We start from the raw sequence: 16,801 nt of genomic DNA, 5'->3' as shown, positions 1-16,801 counted from the left end.
CCTTCCATAGATAGCAGCTAATTGCCTTATACTCTTTCATTTTACAAGGCAAAAAAATCCAGAGTATTTTTTTATTAAGTCTTTTATAACACAGGAGAATTGCTGCAGCTAATATGAAAGAGTGTTTTTTTCAAAAATCATAATATGTTGTTAATCTTTGAAGCATGCAATAGTATTTTAGAAACTGCTAAATGAATTCACTGTGGCCCATCTATAGGAAGCCATTTTACTGTAATGTTATATAATATAAACACTGAGATTTGTACCTCAGAGTGCAAAATCCTTTACCAGAATCATCTTCTGCTAAAACTAATGATGTTAATGAGTCTCTGTACTCTTTATGCTCAGTCACGTGCTCTGAGTAGATTGCCACCGTTTGCAAAATTTCCTTCAGCTAATACAGTGGTACCTCAGGTTAAGTACTTAATTTGTTCCAGAGGCCCGTTCCTAACCTGAAACTGTTCTTAACCTGAAGCACCACTTTAGCTAATGGGGCCTCCCGCTGCTGCCGCGCTGCCGGAACCCGATTTCTGTTCTCATCCTGAAGCAAAGTTCTTAACCTGAAGCATTATTCCTGGGTTAGCAGAGTCTGTAACCTGAAGCGTATGTAACCTGAAGCGTATGTAACCCGAGGTACCACTGTAATCTATTCTTCTGACCTCAGTGTATTAGAGATGCATGGGCCCCTAGGGATGTGGGTGGCGCTGTGGTGTAAACCACTGAGCCTCTTGGGCTTGCCGATCAGAAGATCAGTGGTTCGAATCCCCGCAACGGGGTGAGCTCCCGTTGCTCTGTCCCAGCTCTTGCCAACCTAGCAGTTTGAAAGCACGTCAAAGTGCAAGTAGATAAATAGGTACTGCTGCGGTGGGAAGGTAAACGGCGTTTCTGTGCACTCCGGTTTCTGTCACAGTGTTCCGTTGCACAAGAAGCAGTTTAGTCATGCTGGCCACATGACACAGAAAGCTGTCTGTGGACAAATGCCGGCTCCCTCGGCCTGAAAGAGAGATGAGCGCCGCAACCCCAGAGTCACCTTTGACTGGACTTAACCGTCCAGGTGTCCTATACCTTTTACTTTGCATGGGCCCCTACCCTCATGCAAGCGACAAACTGCTTCAGCTGATGAGCAGAGGTGGTCAGGTCTGTAGTCTGGGTTCAATCCAGGTTCGCTCTGGGGCATTTGTGAGAATTCGCTGCAGTTCCTAAAGTTTCTTGGGATTGAATGTTAATCCATTCTGAACGTTGTGGTTATAAAATTGGATCGGGGTCTCCTAACAACTCTCAGCACTTTTTACAAACTACAGCCCCCAGGATCCTTTTGGAGTTGTTATAAATGTTTAAATTGTTATGATACTTTTTAAAATGTATAGTGTGGATGGAGTCTGAGCCGTTGTGTTGTTATGATGTGTTGTGTGTTTATGCTATGCAAATTATACCAGAAACAGATGTGGAGGATTAATATTTCTTGTTGTGGATTCCCTAGAGCAGGGATGAGGTTTTGTTTTGTTTTATAACCTGAGGCCACCTTTCCCTTGGCATAATCTGTTGTGGGTAATTGAGGCCAGAACCAGCAACAGCCAGCTGTGGGTAGGCCATCCCTTTCTTCCCCTTTTCTGCCAGTGTCTTTCCCCTCTTCCTCTTGCCAATTCAACAATAGGCCTATAGACCTTAAGCAATCTGTGAGGTCTTAATTTTCCAGGGCTTTCTCCCCAGATTCAGTATGTATAGCACAGGGACGGTGCAACCCATTTCGCTGCCCGAGGTGAAACAAGAAATACTGTCCTGCTCTGCCACCTCTGAAGAAGTGGTGCCATCATTGCACCAGTTTTCCATGAGAGCTTGCCGATTTTGGGCGAAATCATAGAACCTTAGAGTTGGAAGGGACTCAAGGGTCATCTAGTCCAGCCCCCTGCAATGCAGAAATCTCAGCTAAAGCATCCATGACAGATGGCCATCCAACCTCTGTTTAAAAACCTCCAAGGAAGGAGAGTCCATCATCTTTCATGGGAGTCTGTTCCACTGTCGAACAGCTCTTACTGTCAGAAAGTTTTTCCAAATGTTTAGTCAGAATCTCTTGTAACTTGAAGCCATGGGTTTGAGTCCTACCCTCCAGAGCAGGAGAAAATAATAAGAAGAAGAGTTTGGATTTGATATCCCGCCTTTCACTCCCCTTCAGGAGTCTCAAAGCGGCTAACAATCTCCTTTCCCTTCCTCCCCCACAACAAACACTCTGTGAGGTGAGTGGGGCTGAGAGACTTCAGAGAAGTGTGACTGGCCCAAGGTCACCCAGCAGCTGCAGGTGGAGGAGCGGAGACGCGAACCCGGCTCCCCAGATTACGTGACTACCGCTCTTAACCACTACACCACACTGGCTCTCCTTCTTCCATGTGACAGCCCTTAAGATATTTGAAAATGGCTATCATATCTCCTCTCAGTCTCCTCTTTTCCAGGCTAAACATACATACTCAGCTCCTTCAAGCCCTCCTCATAAGGCTTAGTTTCCAGATCTCACATGCTCCACAAGTTCTCACATGATTGGGGCAATATCTTGCTGGAAATCAGCAAATTCTTGCTTGAAGTCAGCACTTATGCCATGAGCTTGGGAGCTTCCACCTGCTGAGATGGCAACCTCACAACACTTAATGGTTGCGTCAGCCCTGGTATAGGAATGATCCCAGGGTTACCTTTGCTTCCAAACTGCTAACAGGGATCTTCTGCTCCACTTCTTGAGTCCTCATCTATGCTTCCGTCCTTTGCTTTAGGAAGACAACCATCCTTCTTAAGTCAAAGACATAGGTCATCAGAATGTTTTCTGGCAGGGCCACTTTGGCTATTAATCTCCCACTCAGTTGTTATTAAGATTTAACAAATTATTAAAATCTAATTTTAGTGTTTTGACCTTAAGTTTTATGGCTCCAACTCCCATGAGCTCCAGAAAGTACAGCCAATGGTCAGGGATGATGGGATTTGTGGTCCAACAATATCTGGGGTGGGGTAAGTTAGTCACACCTGCTATTGTATATATCCCTCTAATATCACAGGTACTGTATATCATATTGTACATTACTGAAATCAGACAGGGAGTAGAGGATACCTTTAATTGAAACAGTGGAATAAATATAACAAGGAGTCTTGTAGCATCCTAAAAACAGATTTCTGTATTTCATACAGAACAAGCTTGTGTAGACTCAAATTCACTTCACCAGAAGCATGAAATGTCATTCTGAACTGGCTGGTATGTATAAACATATATAGGAAGAATGGGGGGGGGGAGCAGTGAGGCCAGAGAGAAACAAAATGCAAGACAAGGAGACATTTATCACTGTGTTAAATGTGTATAAAATAATTACAGTGACCATTCACAAAGAAGTGTTGATAAATATCCTGGTATTGTTAATTTAACCATCTGCTCTTGTGGGATACAAAGAACCTGTTGAGTAAGTGCTTCCCAAAGTCAGGCCATTGTGTGAAATGACCCATATACAGTCTCTGGTCATATTGATATGTTTTTGATATCAATCGATATTGTTTACTCCATTTTTCTCTGAAATAGTTACTACACTTGGGAATAGGGTTGAGTCTCAGTAAGTATCTGCTTCACAGTTATTAAGGTCAGAATGTTTTATTGTTGAAGTTGTTGTCAGGCGCTGCTCATGATTTTTTTAAAACAGGAACTGAAGCTAAAACTGTAGCCTTATGAGGCTTTGCCCTCGGGTGGGAAAAATATTGTGCCCAGGAAAGGGAAGTGGGAGTCAACAGACACTCAAGGAATAGTTTCAGAGAAAAAGCTTTATTTCTACCATCCATGAACTGGTAGAAGGAGCAAGTGTGATAACTCACAAAAAGCATGCACGGGTTCACAGTCATGTGCACAGAGCATATATACCCCTTCCAGTTCCCTCCCCCTTTCTCCTCCTTCTTCCAGAGTCATGCCCATGAGTTCCTCTGAGCATGAACAGAAAGCTGTCTTGGGACTATTGGACTCCTGGCACCCTTCCCAGGAAAGGGGAGTGAAAGCCAAGGGGTCGAGGAGCCTTGGTGGTTCAGCATGTCCAAAGATGTTGCAACCAGAATGAGATAAGATTCGTTTCTCAGGCCTGAGTATTCTTGGCATTGACAGAGCCTATTCATTTAGCCTTTTAAAAGAAACATTTTGCCTATGCACAGCATCGTGTGATAGAGCAGAGGAAAGCTTTAGCTGTTTTGGATTTTTAGAAGACAAAAGGAATTTTGGACAGTTTTGAAGCCTGGGGTGATTTCACAGACAGGATTTGGGTATCCTGTCCCTTCAAAACAAAACTCTTTTATTAGTGAAACCTGAATGAAAATTGCATAGCTATGCCTTTTAGATATTTAATATTGAACACAACTGCAACATTCTTCAGAAAACACTGAGATCCCTTGTTCTTCCCAGGAAGGAAGAGTATTCTGTGGTGTACAGTTTTAATGTGAAATTTATTGAGGTTTTCTGTTCTGTACTTCACAGCTTTGAGATAATTTTTATTATGAAAGGTAGGCTATATTTTACTAAGGCCCTTCAGTAAGTTAGTTGGTGAGCCAATAATCAGCAGCATCCAGTTAATACCCTTAACCATTACGTTACGCCACTAAAGGATTACAGGGAGATTTTCCAATTTTATTTCAATTCCCTCCCCCCAAAAAAACTTTGTCGCATTTGAAAGATGAATAAAAGGGAATGATAAGATTATTGAAATGGTGTGATTTTTCATAGAAATTGCTTATAGAATATCCATTTTGCAACATCTAAGTAAGATTTTTTAAAATAAAAAATGCTATCCCATTTTCACCTATACAAATAACTTCCCTGCTCACTCTGCCTTCTGCTAATCCCTCATTTTGTCATTAGCTTTAATAAATATTGTGTTTATTTTTATCTCTTATGTCCCTCATGAGAGTCAAGAGGGACTTTTTATTTATTAAATAGCCACATTTATTGCTGATGGATGATAATTTACAACTGCACTACTAGGAAAAGAAGAAATAAACCTTTGTTTTATTATGCTCCCAGAACTGATTACTGGAATAAAAAGGAATAAAACAACTCATACATCTGAGAGAGATTATTGCACTATCAGGCAATACAGCTGCCCAACTGATGAATAGGACTCATGAGCGGAGTTAATAAAAGCCTGAAGTTATTTGAAGCTCAAACATAGTAGGACAAAGCAGTGAAAATGTAGTTCATGATGATGTCGCCATCATAATAGAAAATCTGAAGACTTAGCAGGGCATTATGGAAAATAGCACCGCTCTATTAAACCCATTATAGTCATTCAACTTTTTGGATCTAATGGTTTTCATGCTGCTTTTGAGCGTAATAAAAAAGGTCATTATTTTAATACACACTTTTGATTAAAAGTATATAGTTTATGCTTAAACAGATGTAAAAACGCAACAGAAATGGGTAGCTTAGATGGAAGAATGTATGCAAATCAAAAATAAAGATGTAGCCGAGTGGACAAAGCTGCAATTCGGCAGCGAGCAGGCAGGCAGGCAGGTGGGTGAGCAATTGGTGGCGACCAAAAGCTAAACAACTTTGGGTAACTCCCCTCTAAAAAGCTCAACTCCTCTACAAAAAAGCTTGACAACTCAATAAATAATTGATTTATTAATTTGGAGTTCAAAAAAATAGGGATTGTCATAAAAATACGGTAACACCTCCCTACCTGTGATAGGTCGCCTCATGCTGTGCCTAGCGAATCAGAACACTGGCACTTTGGCAGCAGGGTTTGCTTGCCTGCCTGCCAGCTACCAGCAAATATCGTTGGAGGGTTTTAGAATCCCCTCTGCCTTTTGTTATGCAGGTGAAACCCCTGAGCTCCAGGAGGCCTTAAGGCCCAGGCCTGCAATGGCATGCATACAGCCTGGCTTCGGTCTACAGTGCCTGCATACGTAACAGGCATGTCCCTGACCTACCATACAATGCTGTCCTGATGCAGCATGTCAAACTTGAATTGGGCTACCTAACTGCTAGGAGTTGTTATTCTGTTTATGAAGGGTGTGGAAAGAGGCTTTGTGTGCTGCCAGGTTTTCCAGGGAGAGTGCCGTGTACATCCTTAGCCTATTGAAATCCCTTGTGAGACCCCTTTCAGTTCAAGCTGATTCACTGAATTTTGAAGAGGCAGATTTTGCACTCGGGGTCAGCCCACCTGTGAGGCGTGAGACAGTCAGCTCAGGCAGCAGAGCTGGCCTCCTCAAGCCTGGGTGCCCCCTTCACAACTGCCTCCCTCCTCTGCATGTTTGGTTGAATGTCCCCCTGCTGTGTCAAAGGCTTGAGGTAAGGAAGACAAAACCTCTCTTGTTTATTTTTCTTCATATTGTACCCTGCTTTTGTTCAGTACAGTGGTGCCTCGCAAGACGAAATTAATCCGTTCCACGAGTCTCTTCGTCTAGCGGTTTTTTCGTCTTGCGAAGCAACCCTATTAGCGGCTTAGCGGATTAGCGCTATTAGCGGTTTAGCGGCTATTAAAGGCTTAGCGGATTAGCGGCTAAAAGGCTATTAGCGGATTAGCGGCTTAGAAAAAAGGGGGGGAGCGAAAAAAAATCGGAACACTCGCAAGACGTTTTCATCTTGCAAAGCAAGCCCATAGGGAAAATCGTCTTGCGAAGCAGCTCAAAAACGGAAAACCCTTTCATCTAGCGGGTTTTCCGTCTTGCGAGGCATTCGTCTTGTGGGGCACCACTGTATCCACAGGAAAAAAAATGTTGTCATATAGCAGGATTCCTTTTCCTGCTATATACGGTAAGTGGTTTTGCCAGCACTAATAATAATAATAATAATAATAATAATAATAATAATAATAATAATAATAATTTATTATTTATACCCCGCCCATCTGGCTGGGTTTCCCCAGCCACTCTGGGCGGCTTCCAAAAGAATATTAAAATACTATGATACATCAAACATTAAAAGCTTCCCTAAACAGGGCTGCCTTCAGATGTCTTCTAAAAGTCTGGTAGTTGTTGTTCTCTTTGACATCTGGTGGAAGGGCGTTCCACAGGGAGGGCGCCACTACCGAGAAGGCCCTCTGCCTGGTTCCCTGGTTCCCGTTATATGCCTTGGCACCTCTTCATATTAGAGGGTGGCAGCTGCGGCGGAGCAAACCACAGATCTTGTAGGCGTGGCCAGTTCCTCCACAAACATTTGACTTTGTGTGCCAGGCTGAACCCCTCAAGACGGCTCATGTGTACTTGTGGTAAAGCTGCTCTGAGGCCTTGGGCAACAATTTCCCCTCAGTTCTGTTTCCTCCCATGCATGCATGCATGCATGCATAAATAAATAAATATATATATATATATATGCAGGTTTTGGTGTCTTCGGGTGTCTTCCCGTGTAAGAGTTGGGGTGTCTAGGCGACGTTTCGACGAGGTCTCACTCGTCATCTTCAGGCTGGTGCTTTCGGCTTCTTGTTACTGGAACAGAGCAGGATCTCAGTGTTTGAGTTCCTATAAATACTGTTGAGGGGGTGTGGTGTATAGCCTCCAACGTTCTGGGCAGAGAGGAAGTTCCCAGGATAGTGTGCCTTTTCTTCTTTTGTTCATTAATTACTTGAGGGATATCTTGAGTGATTTCTTGAGTGATATTCTGAGTACCACTTAGGAGGGTCATTAGGTGTGGATTAGTTGCTAAAGCTTTCGTGTCTTGACCTCTTGAGCTTGTGAAGAGTTTTTTTTTTTTTTCTCTGAGAAGATGGTTGTACTGCAAATAGTTGTGCTCTGGCTTGGCTTCGTGTATAGGGGCGAGCTGTGGTTTTGTGCCCTGTGCCAGCCAGATCTGTGTAGGGATTGCAGGGGGGTGCAGCATCCGGAGGTGCCACTATGGTTTGGCTACTGGATGGTGTCTGTAATTTATCTGTGGAGAGGGTCTGGGTTTGGGTCTGGTGTGGTTGATTGGAGATGGCGTTCTGTGTGCCTCTGGTTCTGGTGTCGGTTTTTGTGGGGAGGGCTAATTTCCAGATGTCTGGCAGGCGGGACGTGTCGTCACGCTTGTTCATGTTGTGAGGGTGTTTCTCTATCTCGATGGCTTCCATGATTATTCTCTTGTGGTGATGTTCCATGTTAAAGAGCAATTTGGAATCTGCAAAATTAATTTCGTGTCCTGTTTCTTTCATGTGTTGGTAAAGAGAGGAAGTTTTTTCTTCTTTTTTGACGGCATTCTTGTGTTCTGCGATACGTGCATTTATTCGTCTGTTTGTTTGTCCAATGTACGTGGCTGGGCAGACTTTGCAGGGTATTTCATAGACCCCTTGGTTTTCTAACTGGATTTTATCTTTGGGGTTTCTGAGGATATTGGCTATTTTTTGGTTGGTGCAAAAGGCTGTTTTGATATTGTGTTTATGGAGGATTTTGCTAATTTTATCTGTAGTGCCCTTGATATAAGGAAGGAGGGCCATGCCATTGTTTTCTTCTGTGTCTTGGTTTTTGGGGGGTGTTTCTTTTTGGATTAGCTTCGTAACCCTGTTTTGCTGGTATCCGTTGGCGATTAACACATTTGAGAGATTCTGTAACTCAGTTGTCAAGTGGTCTTTGTCAGCCAGGCGTTTGGTTCTGGAGATGAGAGTCTTGGCTACGGAGTTTATTTGTGCAGGGTGGTGGTGTGATTGTGCATGTAAGTAGCGGTTGGTGTGTGTTTTTTTCCGGTAGATAGTGTGTCCTAGGGAGCCATCAGGTTTTTTGTAGATTAGGACGTCAAGGAAGGGAAGTTGGTTGTTGGCTTCTATTTCCATAGTGAATTGTATTATATCAAGGGCACTACAGATAAAATTAGCAAAATCCTCCATAAACACAATATCAAAACAGCCTTTTGCACCAACCAAAAAATAGCCAATATCCTCAGAAACCCCAAAGATAAAATCCAGTTAGAAAACCAAGGGGTCTATGAAATACCCTGCAAAGTCTGCCCAGCCACGTACATTGGACAAACAAACAGACGAATAAATGCACGTATCGCAGAACACAAGAATGCCGTCAAAAAAGAAGAAAAAACTTCCTCTCTTTACCAACACATGAAAGAAACAGGACACGAAATTAATTTTGCAGATTCCAAATTGCTCTTTAACATGGAACATCACCACAAGAGAATAATCATGGAAGCCATCGAGATAGAGAAACACCCTCACAACATGAACAAGCGTGACGACACGTCCCGCCTGCCAGACATCTGGAAATTAGCCCTCCCCACAAAAACCGACACCAGAACCAGAGGCACACAGAACGCCATCTCCAATCAACCACACCAGACCCAAACCCAGACCCTCTCCACAGATAAATTACAGACACCATCCAGTAGCCAAACCATAGTGGCACCTCCGGATGCTGCACCCCCCTGCAATCCCTACACAGATCTGGCTGGCACAGGGCACAAAACCACAGCTCGCCCCTATACACGAAGCCAAGCCAGAGCACAACTATTTGCAGTACAACCATCTTCTCAGAGAAAAAAAAAAAAAAAAAAAACTCTTCACAAGCTCAAGAGGTCAAGACACGAAAGCTTTAGCAACTAATCCACACCTAATGACCCTCCTAAGTGGTACTCAGAATATCACTCAAGAAATCACTCAAGATATCCCTCAAGTAATTAATGAACAAAAGAAGAAAAGGCACACTATCCTGGGAACTTCCTCTCTGCCCAGAACGTTGGAGGCTATACACCACACCCCCTCAACAGTATTTATAGGAACTCAAACACTGAGATCCTGCTCTGTTCCAGTAACAAGAAGCCGAAAGCACCAGCCTGAAGATGACGAGTGAGACCTCGTCGAAACGTCGCCTAGACACCCCAACTCTTACACGGGAAGACACCCGAAGACACCAAAACCTGCATTCCTGTACCCGTGAAAATCTACGAAAGCAAATATATATATATATATATATATATATATATATATATATATATATATATATGCTGTAACCTTGTGCCATAGGCCTTACGGGAGAAAGCAGTCTCTGTGGCAGTTGTAGAATTCTTCCCTCACAGACATGTGTCTGTCACCTTCATTGCAGCTTCTGGTGAATGCTACTAATGCACCTCTTTACCCTGGTTTTTGCCTATTTTTACGACCCACCTTATTTCTGTGATTGTTTTATAGTGTTTTAAATAATGCTTTAATTGTTGTAACCTACTGTGGGACCTTAGAGTGAAGGGTGGGTAATTAATAGTAGTAATAGTAATAGTAATAGTAATAGTAATAGTAATAGTAATGACTCTTGTCTCCTCATACTACTTCAGACCAAGCCTTTTACTCACTCTAAACTCCATATCTGGGTCCCCAACTGTTGTTTTTCTTCCTCTTCCTGTTATTTTCTCTCAGCTGTTTCATCTCTGCCTGTGCTATATATGACTCAGTACACAAGAGAGTCATCTGTCTCCTTTCATCCTTAAAAATGAGCACTCTGCTTTCTAATGGAAGCCTGCCATCCCCTTTCTCCATTTTTGTTGTTGTTGCTAGCCTGAGGACATCAAAGGCACTAGGAAATGCTTAGCTTTTCAAAAGAAACATACTTCCACTAATCAATCAGGAACCATTTCAAGACCCCCGCCCCCACACTGAAAGGCCAAAATGAATCTGGGGGGGGGGCATTATGCGGGAAATGGACAAACATTAAGGTGCTGATGACAACATGCATATTGTACATGAATAGTTGACATATTTGGTTTTGTTTATGGCAGGTGAGGTGGGGGTGGGGAATGCCCTGACTTTAACTTTTCCTGTTTTGTTTAATGCAAACATCAGCATTAGCATCAGGTCTTGAAATTTACAGTAGCAGATCCTCAGAGACTTGGCCTGACCAGCCGACCAGCACCACCTCAGGATGCCTCCACTGTGGCAAACCAGTTAACAAATAATTAGAATTAGTTCCTTGGTACTTAAGGGTTTTCTAAAGCAACCTTGAGGTACTTTAGAGAAAAGAGAAGTAACGGGTTTGTGCTAATTTTTTTAGAAGAGGCACCTGAATAAAATGCCATATAATTAACACACACTTCCTTTAAGAAAAATCAAATCTGTCTTTGCATAGCTATGAATCTGTTCAAAAAGATCTGCAGTTATTTAAGTAAAGCGATTTTTTTAAAAAAAGGCACGCAAGAGCTTTCTCTCTTTGTCTCAGTTTAAATCATTATCTTCATGGAGATATTAAAGTAATTCTTTTAAAAGGCACTTTTGCAAAAGAGGCTTTTTCTGTGACCATTACCTTGTAATGTCTTGACAAATGAGCTTTTGTTTTATACTTAATACATGATTAATATGAAATGACCTTTTCGCTCATCGGGCAAGAAATTGTCTTCCCTGTTGTTCCAGAATGTTAATAGCAGCAATGATGTCTTTTCATTTGACATTTTACCTAATGCATTATACAGAACACACTTTACAGACACACACCCCTCCAAAGCAATCCAGGAAAAAGTTAACGGTGAGAAGGAAAGATTACTTATGAATATGCTGAAGTAATTTTAAGCAGCGTCAGTAAGTCAGGTATGGAGAATCTTTGGTCTGCCACATGTTGCTGAACTGCAACACCCATCATCCACAGCGATCAGCCATGCTTGCAGGGGATGATGGGAGATGTAGTTCAGCTGTAAGTAATTTGGAACTGGTTATCAATAAGTTGCGTCCAATAATTAAATTTACAGTTAATCACTAAAGCCTTATTTTGGCTGACTGGCACATCTTGAAAAATAGTTTTATAGACAGTTCCACAAAATGGCTGCCATGAACATATGGCTAGTGAGAAATATTTTTGGGATGTGTATGCGTATGCTCAGGTAAAAAAATGTCAAATGAGAAGGAGTCTTAACTCAAGAAACTGATAACACATTTTTACAGCCGTTGCCATTTATTATTACAGACATTTCTATGCCACCCTTCAAGAGAAATTCCCAGGGCAGTGTATATAATCATGGCTCAGATGTAACTTGAGGGTACATGGGACAATTCCCTCTGTTTGATTACTCTGATTGGTGTATCTTAGAACAAGGATGGAAAAAATGGCTCTCCAAATGTTAGTAACGGGTCCCATCATCCCTAACTATTAGCCATGCTGACTGGGCCTGACAAAATTTTGTTTATTTAACACTATTTATTTATTTATTTCAGACATTTATACTCTGCCTTTTAGCCAAAAAGCCTTTCAGAGCAGCTTACAAAACTCAGTACTAAGGTGGTTCCAGTTTTCAGCTCATAATCTGAAAAGGGGGCACGCAAGGAAAAAGAAATGGGATTAAAAAGGGAGAAGTAAGCTCAAGCACAAGTTCTTATAGACAATAATCAGATGTGGGGTTTCTTGCATTAGTTTCCCTGGTTATAATGCTAGCACTTATAGATGTCCTGATTTCTAATGCACCTTTTACATTGCAATACCTGTTGTGTTATGGAACTGGCTTTTTTATCGCTGTATCGCCATGTCATGCTAAATTTTCAGTGGCAGGACAGTAATAATAATAATAATAATAATAATAATAATAATAATAATAATAATAATAATAATAAAATTTGTTATTTGTACCCTGCCCATTTGGCTGGGTTTCCCCAGCCATTCTGGGTGGCTCACAATAGAATATTAAGAACATGATAAGACATCAAACATTAAAAACTTCCCTAAACAAGGAAATTACAATGTGAAATTCCAGTGATTTTCCAAGTTCATGGGTTGCAAATGAATCCCCACCGCACCACGGAATCTACACATAAATGAGTGCCAAATTTCCACTAGATAATAGAAATAGCTTTTTACATCTCATGAAAGAACACATAAAATGTCAAAATTATCAGGTCAGGAAATGTTGGGAAAATAGAGCTATATAATTCTGCCTGTACAGCAAGTTCTCACTAGTGTCAATGGTGTTCTGGCTGTGTTCACGAGGGCCAGAACACCAGTGTCAAGGGTGTTCTTGCCCTTCCCAGAAGCACTATTGCTTTCCCACTCAAATCCAGGATCAAAGCAGGTGACAATGTCCAGGCCAAGATGACAGGGCAGCTCCTGCCCCACTTATAAGATGATTCCCACAGACAGTCTGTGCAGCACCCATAGCTACTTATAACGTGTCAATAGGTGCCAACAAATTCTCAACTAGTTCAAAGATGCCTGCAGGATCCCTGATGGGAAATCTCTTGCCAGGCTCTTAAAACTGGAAAATAACTTGCCACATGTATGGGAATTACTCAGGTCATAGAAACTGACTGAGGTTAGTCACAATGCTGTTGTTGTTGCTGCACCTCTTGCAAAGTTGTCCATCTTTTGCTCTGAGAAGGAAAAAAAGAGAGTCTGTGGGTCCTCCGCCATCCCCCTATTTCACACACCTCTTCATTTACTTGTGTCAATGGAGGGAAAGCAAGCCCTCATCTTCCTTCCTACTTCCAACACCTAATGTGCGTCTGCACCAACAATAGAAAAGGGGGAAAGGAGAGAGACAGCTGCCAGGAGAAGAGAAGGGAGAGGGAAGTGGAAGTCAAATGTGCAGTGTCCCTTAAATACACAATCTAAAGGTCTTCCTTTAGGTTGCTATCAGAAAAAGGTACCGGGAAAAAAGAGTGCTCATGGAAGAAGAAGAAGAAGAAGAAGAAGAAGAAGAAGAAGAAGAAGAAGAAGAAGAAGAAGAAGAAGAAGAAGAAGAAGAAGCTGCTGCCCAGGAGGGGGTCATTTGAATAGGAAAAGCTTTATGCATCCTGCCCCTTAATGGCAGCTCTTCCACTGAGATGGAGATCACACAGCCACACTGAATCATCTCTCACAAATCACAACAGCCTTCCTGGGCAGAGTGAGAGTCAACAACATTTAGAGGAACACAGGTTCCCCATTCCTGTCTTAGAATTCTCCGCTCAGAGTTGTTCTTAATGAGAATGCAGATATAATATAAAAAAGAAGATGCCCAGCGTGTTCTTCAGTCAAGCTGTGATGCTGCCTTCAAACGGTTATCAGACCAGTTGCAGAATGTTAACTTTTTCCACCCAGTGGAAAGCAGCAGGAGCAAGTTACCAGGAGGGTCACAACTTGTTGATGTGAACCAGTTTTTGATACGCTGGTCTTACAGGTCACTTGTGCAGAAAGGCTTAGAGCGCATCTGAAGAACACTCAAGATCTTTCTTTCTTTCTTTCTTTCTTTCTTTCTTTCTTTCTTTCTTTCTTTCTTTCTTTCTTTCCCTCTCCCTTTCCCTCTTTTAGAAGATTCCCTTTGGAGTGAAATTGATTGGACAAAAAAAGCTGTTTACAACCCAGTCTATTCAATTTTACCACTCTATTAGTTTGTGTGGGATAAGACGAAGCAGCTATAATGAGGAAAACAGACTGAACCGGCCATTCCTCTGCAGTGCAGCAAGGTTTCCCCATGCCATTACATTTGTGCAGTTATCAAGCTACCAATGGTTGAACTGAGCTAGTGCAGCAGTGCTCTTGTTGCTCTACCGACATAATAATCTGTATACAGCCTTAGGTTAATAGAATTGTGTCCATTTTGTGATGCGAGAGCAGAAAAGAGAGACTTGCAGTGGAACAAAAAATGAGATGGGAATCTTTCACCAGGCCTGCTTGCCTCAGCACAATGCTACATTATTTAATGCAGTGGCACACAAGGCCAGCCTCAGGTGATTAGTAATGGCTCTGCTGCTGCTGCTTAAAATCAGTACATGCAAATTCTGGAACCACATATAAGTGTATGAAAGGTCTTACACTTGCAAAACCTTTAATGAGTTCAGTTTGCCACTCTAAATATGGAAATCCTATAGTCCTGCTACACTGAGCAGCTCTTCTGGTAGGGCTAATGCTAGCACAAATGTAGTCAACAGTCCTAATCTCAACCAGAAGCAGAGGTGACCATAATTTCTTGTACAGCAATGAAATGGACATCCTTATAGCATTCCAGGCCATTCTGCTGCCACCATTCACCATCAGCCTCTGCATTTGGCCACAAAGAAAGTACCAATTAAACCCCAATGTCCTCACTCAAACAAGAACACTCAGTGTGCAACTAGGACATCCAGAATGTGACTACACCACCCAGTCCAGTCCAGTCCATCATGATGTAATGGACAGGCACACAGAAGTTGTCCTAAACTCCAGATCTCCTTGCACATGGTTTTGTATTGGAGCATGCAGTTCCCAGATTGTTTGTGTGGGAGGAGGGGAAAGTTACGGCTATTTAAAGTGGTGTGGTACTGCTTTAAATGTATAGGGCAGATGTGAAATAAGTAAATGGCTTGCTTCAAAAGTGTGAACATTTTTGCTTATAAATATTGTTTTATCCTTGCCTTAGAGCTTTTCAATGTGCTGCACAGAGGGGAATCCATATTCACTCTGATAATCAAAGAGGACTTGTTTTCACACAAGTCCCCTTTGAGTTCATGCTTATGTGTGAATTAGTCATTTAAAGATAATTCTGTGCATCCCCAGAGGTGTATCTCTCACTGCCTGGGAAGAAGATTGTTTCAATCTTTATGGGCTTATGTCCACAGAGTATTTCAAAGACAAAGAATAAATTAATAATTTAACAATCAGTGCAGCATTAAGGGAGACTATTGCAGCACCACTGAGGTCTCTGATGGAGTATCTTCAATGCCACTTGAGTCTTCACTAGTCATTGTAAACCACTGATTTCCATTTTCCTTTCTCTTTGTTTCTCAACCCCACGCCACCCTTTCTCTGCCTAGTACATATCATTATAAGCCTCTTTTAAGTATTAGTCAGGACAAATCCTCACTTAATAAATGAAGATATGTGAAGTTGCACACAGTGCCATTGCGCCACCCTTTGTGCAAGCAGAGATACAAATCAGGAAGTCTTGTTAGTTGTCACTTCCTGCTATGTGCAAACTGGGAACAATGGTTAATGGCTTCCAAACAAATCAACGTGTACTTGTTACATCATACTGACATTATGCCAGAACCCATATGCATTCCCTGGGGCCAAGCAGGAATCCCAAGTCAGTCATGGGAGATATTGCCATTCCCATGGCAATGAATCAAAATGGAGCTGTAGGACTTCCCCATAGTGATTGCTTTGGAAGACAGAGAAATGGACTCAGAAGCATGGGACCAAAGGGGGCATGTGTGGTCTTGGAACTCAGTTGTTTTCTCTCCCTGCAACTGCTTCAAGTTTAAAGCAACCGTTGGGTATAGACAACCCATCAAAGGGTGTGCTGTTTCTAAACCCCAGCAAAAACACTTTGAAGGCTTGAGTCAGGACTGGAGCTTCTGCAATGTGTTCTGATAGGAAAGAGACTTATTAAGGATGGTGTAGGAGTGCTTTCTTAGATCAGCCTTCCCCAACCTGGCACCTTCCAGTTGCTTTGGACTACAATTCCCATTAGCCCTAGCCAGCATAGCCAATGTTCAGGGATGATGGAAGCTGTAGCACATGATATCTTAAGAGACTCAGGCTGGGAAAGGCTGAACTAGATGATTTTCAGGATGAATATGATTCTAGAATGCTAAGAAAGTTCCTAGAGGCATGAAGGAAGGCAGTATATGCAACCTGCATATGGAAGTGGTTTGGAGATAGGCAGGTGTCAATCAGACTCCACCTTTTCCTGATGGAAAAAATGAGGTTTCTCGCAATGGTAGAGCAGCAAAGATCCTATTCTGCCAATCTCCCACATCATTCCCTTTGAATGTCCAACACTTCAGTTTGGGGGAGCCCTGCTGGGTGCTTACTTTAATGTCCTTTTGGTATCAAGCAAAGGTCTTTTTATTTCCACAGAACTTAAATCTTGATGTAGCCTTTCATGCAGCATTGAATTTTATAGTGTAATCCTGTTTACTCAGAAGGAAGTCCCATTGAACTTAGCTGGGATCTT

Source organism: Podarcis bocagei (assembly GCF_964188305.1).
Source record: "Podarcis bocagei genome assembly, chromosome: 1".
NCBI lineage: Eukaryota > Metazoa > Chordata > Lepidosauria > Squamata > Lacertidae > Podarcis > Podarcis bocagei.
This window is presented reverse-complemented; position numbering follows the sequence as displayed.